This window comes from Triticum urartu, chromosome 2A (assembly GCF_056163025.1).
Source record: "Triticum urartu cultivar PI428250 chromosome 2A, HENAU_Tu73, whole genome shotgun sequence".
In the NCBI taxonomy this organism is placed as follows: domain Eukaryota; kingdom Viridiplantae; phylum Streptophyta; class Magnoliopsida; order Poales; family Poaceae; genus Triticum; species Triticum urartu.
The window spans coordinates 111,533,319-111,539,763 of record NC_141874.1 but is presented as its reverse complement, the minus strand read 5'-3'; the positions used below and the strand labels follow the sequence as shown (position 1 = coordinate 111,539,763).

Below are 6,445 nucleotides of genomic sequence, written 5' to 3'. Positions count from 1 at the left end.
TCTCGCAACTAACTCATTAGTTGCAATGCTTGCAAGGCTTATGTGATGTGCATTACCGAGAGGGCCCAGAGATACCTCTCCGACAATCGGAGTGACAAAACCTAATCTCGAAATACGCCAACCCAACATGTACCTTTGGAGACACCTGTAGTACTCCTTTATAATCACCCAGTTATGTTGTGACGTTTGGTAGTACCCAAAGTGTTCCTCCGGTAAACGGGAGTTGCATAATCTCATAGTTACAGGAACATGTATAAGTCATGAAGAAAGCAATAGCAACATACTAAACGATCGGGTGCTAAGCTAATGGAATGGGTCATGTCAATCAGATCATTCTCTTAATGATGTGATCCCGTTAATCAAATAACAACTTATTGTTCATGGTTAGGAAACATAACCATCTTTGATTTAACGAGCTAGTCAAGTAGAGGCATACTAGTGACACTTTGTTTGTCTATGTATTCACACATGTATTATGTTTCTGGTTAATACAATTCTAGCATGAATAATAAACATTTATCATGATTATAAGGAAATAAATAATAACTTTATTATTGCCTCTAGGGCATATTTCCTTCACATAATGATAAAAAAATAAAGTAAAATTACTAAAATAAAAGGAAAACAACCCCCCCTCCCGACTGGGCCTTGGCCTAGTTAGCCGTGCGGCCCAGCTAGCCAACCGGCCCAACCGCACCCCCTCTCTGGCCTACAAGGCCACCTCTCCCACACCCGTAACCCTAACCCCCGATCCCCCCACTAGCAGCCGCTCACCCCCACCTCGTCCTCCCCCTCCCCGATCCAGAATTGGATCGGGGCGCTCGACGCCGCCGCCGCTCGGAGGCGCCCGAACTCCGCGCCCCGACCCGCCTCCGTTCGTCCCCCCCGCGACCATCGCGCCGGAGCCCTTTCCCCCCCTCGTCGGCGCCTCATCATCCCGGCCGCGTCCGGTGCTACTCCCTGTAGCCCCGACGAGCGCGCCCGTGCGCGAGGACCGCCGCCTCCACCCTACAGCTTCTTCGTCTTCCTCGCGCAACGCCTGCAACACCACTGGCCGCCGCCGTCATCGCACGCCCCGCCGAAGCTCACCACCGCCTCGCGAGCCATGGCTTCCTCCTCCTCGCCCCATGCTGAGGACGTCATCCCCGCGCTGCGTCCCCCAAGCCTTCTACTCGGCCTCGCACCTGCTGGCCCATCCGGCCGCCGGACCTCGCCGGCAGGGTTCCTCCGGCCTCCCCGAGCCCTCCTCTGCAACGATGTGAGCCTTCGGCTCCCCCTAGCCTCTCCCCTCTCTTCGCCGTGCCTCGTAGACGCCCTGTCGATGAGGCCATGCCTCTGCCACCACTCGACGCCGACGTGGTGGTCGATTCCGACCGTCCCAGCTCCTGCTAGGAGCTCCAGCGTGTGTGTGGCGAGGCCTTCGTCCGATCCATGACGACCACCGCTAGAATGTTCGCCGGAGGCGAGCGCACGGTCGTCGCCGGTGCGCTCTGCCTCAACGTCGTTACCCTGCTGACGTGGAGCTGCGATTAGCGCTTAATTACCATGCTAATCAACCCACTATGTCATTGACCAGTGGGTCATCCCTGCTAATTCCCACTATTTAATAAACCTGTTAACTAAGTAGACAATAACATGTGGACCCCCAGCACCCAAATAACCCTTCACTTAAAACATGCCCCTGACAGTAGGCCCCACTACTTAATTAGATTAACTAAAACTGTTTAAAAACTTTGATTAACAAAAGGGTCCACTAACATATGGGTCCCACTACTAAATAAATCTAGTTAGTAAAATAGTTTAACTAGCAGTCTATGACATGTGGCCCCCACATGTCAGTTGGACCAGTCAAACCAGTCAACAAGTTGACTGTTGACTGTTGGCTAGGCAGTCAGCAGGGCCCACCTGTTAGTAAAATAGTCATATCCCTGTGTACACTTCTGAGTACCCGTAGCATATAGTATTTAATATAATTTCGAATTAAATTAACTATAGAATTTTAGAAAAACAATTTAGACTTTAAAAAAAATCATAGAAAATAATCCGTAGCTCGGATGAAAAAACTTTGTACATGAAAGTTGCTCAGAACGACGAGACGAACCCGGATACGCAACCCGTTCATCCGCCACGCATCCCTAGCATAGCGAACATGTAACTTTCCCCCTCCGGTTCATCGGTCCGAAAACGCGAAACACCGGGGATATTTTCCCGGATGTTCCCCCGCTTCACCGGTACCACCTCATACCGCGTTAGGGCACACCTAGCATCACGCCTTGTCATGTCATGCATCGCTATGCATCTGTTTGCTTATTCTTTATTGTTTCTTCCCCCTCTTCTCTCGCTAGACACCGAGACCGACGCCGCTGCTACCCAGTACGACTACGGTCTTGACGACCCCTCTCTCTTGCCAGAGCAATCAGGCAAGCCCCCCCCCTTGATCACCAGATATCACCTACTCTCCTCTATACTGCTTGCATTAGAGTAGTGTAGCATGTTACTGCTTTCCGTTAATCCTATACTGCTGCATAGCCTGTCCTTGCTACTACTGTTGTTACCTTTACCTGTTATCCTACTTCTTAGCATAGGATGCTAGTGTTTCATCAGTGGCCCTACACTATTGTCCGTCTGCCATGCTATACTACTGGGCCGTGATCACTTTGGGAGGTGATCACGGGCATATGCTATATACTTTACACTGTTACATTACCGGTGATACTGTTTGGAGATGGGGGCTGAAGGGCAGGTGGCTCCATCCAGGTAGTGGTGGGCCTGAGTTCCCGACGGCCCCCGACTGTTACTTTGTGGCGAAGCGACGGGGTAGGTTGAGGCCACCTAGGAGAGAGGTGGGCCTGGCCCTGGTCGGCGTTCTCGGATACTTAACACGCTTAACGAGATCTTGGTATTTGATCCGAGTCTGGCTACTGGCCTATACGCACTAACCATCTACGCGGGGACAGTTATGGGCACTCGACATCGTGGTATCAGCCGAAGCCTTCGTGACGTCAGCGACTGAGTGGCGCACGCCGTATTGGACTGGAACGCCTACTAGGCTAGGTCTGCTTCCGGCCGCGCACGCAACGTGCAGGTGTGCAAAGGGCGATGGGCCCAGACCCCTGCGCCATAGGATTTAGACCGGCGTGCTGACCTCTCTGTTGTGCCTAAGTAGGGCCGCGACGTGTTGATCTTCCGACGCCGGGCATGACCCAGAAAAGTGTGTCCGGCCAAATGGGATCGAGCGTGTTGGGTTATGTGGTGTACCCCTGCAGGGAAGTTAATCTATTCGAATAGCCGTGATCTTCGGTAACAGGACGACTTGGAGTTGTACCTTGACCTTATGACAACTAGAACCGGATACTTAATAAAACACACCCTTCCAAGTGCCAGATACAACCGGTGATCGCTCTCTCACAGGGCGACGAGGGGAGGATCATCGGTTAGGGTTATGCTATGCGATGCTACTTGGAGGACTTCAGTCTACTCTCTTCTACATGCTGCAAGATGGAGGTGGCCAGAAGCGTAGTCTTCGACAGGATTAGCTATCCCCCCCTCTTATTCTGGCTTTCTGCAGTTCAGTCCACCGATATGGCCCTTTACACATTTACCCATGCATATGTAGTGTAGCTCCTTGCTTGCGAGTACTTTGGATGAGTACTCACGGTTGCTTTCTCCCTCTTTTCCCCCTATCCCTTCTACCTGGTTGTCGTAACCAGATGTTGGAGCCCAGGATCCAGACGCCACCGTCGACGACGACTACTATTACTCGGGAGGTGCCTACTACTACGTGCAGCCCGCTGACGGTGACCAGGAGTAGTTAGGAGGATCCCAGGCAGGAGGCCTACGCCTCTTTTGATCTGTATCCCAGTTTGTGCTAGCCTTCTTAAGGCACACTTGTTTAACTTATGTCTGTACTCAGATATTGTTGCTTCCGCTGACTCGTCTATGATCGAGCTCTTGTATTCGAGCCTTCGAGGCCCCTGGCTTGTAATATGATGCTTGCATGACTTATTTTATTTGTAGAGTTGTGTTGTGATATCTTCTCGTGAGTCCCTGATCTTGATCGTACACGTTTGCGTGTATGATTAGTGTACGATTGAGACGGGGGCGTCACACCGGGTATGCTTCTTGCTTCTTTGTTTCTAATTCTTGTATTGCTTCGTGGGGGCGCGCCAGCGCACCCACTGGGTGTAGTCCCCCGAGTTTCGGGCCGGCTGCTAAGCAGGCGGCTTGGAACTTTAATTGGCAAGCTCTGAGTACTGATACTGTCCGATATCTTTGCTGTAGGATTATCATAACCTCTGTGCGGCCGCCTTCAACTCCAAAGTCCAGGAGTTGGATCAATGGGCCGTCGACTTGTCGGAGAGCCAGAGTAAGTCTTTTTCTTTCTTTGCGGGGGCGCGCTGGCGCACCCGCGGGCTGTAGTCCTCGAGATTATGATAACTTCTTTCTCCCCCGGGCCGGATCTTCCTGGCAACTACTTTTCTTCTCTGTTGATATTTGATAACTTCTTTCTCCGCCGGGGCGCGCTGGCGCACCTGCGGGCTGTAATCCCCAAGATTCGAGCCGACTACTGAGTAGTCGGGTCGGATCTTCCTGGCAACTACATCTCTCTTTGTTGATTGTTGATGTCCTTTTCTTCTTCTACCTTTGCAGAGGCCAACGCCACCCTACAGCAGCAGCTGGGCGAAGCCAACACCGTGCTGCATGCCAAGGAGGCGGACTGCAACAAGCTGGCCGAGGAGCGTGACCGGCTGGTCAGGCAACTGGCGGAGCAGGCGGAGCTTCTCAAGAAGGCCCAGAAGGAGGCAGAGGACAAGGAGGCAGGTCTCCTTGCTGAGTTCGAGATCGAGCGCTCTGCCTGGACCGACAAGGAGGCAATGTTAACAGCCGGCTTTGGCGAGATTGAAGACATGGTCAATGGTAAGCTGCCTTCTTTACTCATTCTTCAGGCCGCCGGCTTCTGAACGAGCCGACTTCTTGTTTCTGATCTGACTCTTTGCTTTTTTATCCGAGCAGACTTCTTCCCAGGTCACTCTGGTGCTGCCAACCAGGCTATTGAGGCTGATCGCAAGGACGGAGGGCAGAAGGTGAGGAGATCACCGCCAATGCCCCCCGCACTATTCGCGAGCAGCTTCTTAGCATCCAAGCTCGTCTTCGGCCGACTCATCGGATGCTGCGCCGCCTTCAGCGTGTTGGCGCCCAGGCGATCACCGCCCTGTGGCCCGACATGCCGGCTCCGCGCACACCCAGCCGGACTGCCGATTGGATGGAGGTGGCGGCCGGCCGCCTTGAGGCGTGGAAGGGCTCCTCGGCCTGGGCCGGAGCACTCCGAGCCTTGGAGTTCATCAAGGTGTGGTACCCTGGGCTAAATCTAGCCCAGTTGACCATGTTTCGACAGGAAGCTTAGGAGGAGCTAGTGGCAGTGGAAGGTGATCTTGTCAAGCAGGCGGTGGCAATCGCCGAGTACACCAACACCAGCATCTTCATCCTGGAGCTGGCTGAGAACGGTGCCGAGGCACCACCAGAGTGGTTCGGGCTGAACCCGGAGGATGGCGAGGACTCGGCCGAGGTGATCGACTCCAGCGACGAGGTAGAAGACAAGGAGGAGGAGGAGGAAGGTGAAGAGGAGGCGCCAGAGGTCGGAGCGGACGGCCAGCCTCAACTCGACCGTGCCTCCAGCAACGAGCCACGCCCGAGCGAGCTGGCTGCTGCTGAAGGCGATCAAGCGGAGACCGACCAACCGGCTGCTCAACCAGCCGGCACCACCGACTCCACCATTCCGCCGAACCCGTCTGCTGCTTCCTAGGCTGTCGTTTTACCTTCGTTTCTTCCTGCTTATCAGTCTCGACAAACTTGTTAACTTCGCACAATTCCACCCGCAGGGTGTATTTCAAACTCTTGTTGGATGTCGGCCAAGGGCCTTTTGATGTGTAAATATTTTTGCCGAGTACTATCTTTCCTTGCTTTCTGCTCTTTGGCTTTTTTCCTTTTCCGCCCTCTCTCGGTTGCCGTCTTGCTAGCCGAACAGCCGTTCCACGGACTGTGGCTGGGTCAAGTACTTAGCCACTTTCGGGAAGGCAAGTACTTAGCCGATTAGAGTTTTCTAGCAAGTTAAGTAGGAGCCGGCCGGCCGGCTGCTTGACAGCCGGTCGGTGAGGCGGGAAGCCGGCTTGGACTATGTGTATGCTTTTGGGTCCTTCGCCATTTTTCATCCAGACACCCTTTCTGCCTTAACTCCTGCTGAGCGAAGAGTCGATCTATGAGCTGCGGCTTCTGGCAGGAGAAAGCTTAGGTGCCAACTCATTACTTGTTCGGTTGTAGGAAGCATTTCATAGTATATGGCGACAAGTCCACGGGTCGACTGGTCGAACCTGGTGCCAGACGGACTAATGAAGTAACACGAATGACATGCATAGTACTTATCATATAGATAAAAGAGGGCAGTCCC

The 6,445-nt window shown here is 53.3% G+C and overlaps 1 pseudogene; it reads left to right on the top strand.

The window, feature by feature from the left end:
• The first annotated feature begins 5,167 nt into the window (after positions 1 to 5,167).
• LOC147984167 (uncharacterized) lies at positions 5,168 to 5,803 on the top strand (annotated as a pseudogene).
• Positions 5,804 to 6,445: the final 642 nt, after the last annotated feature.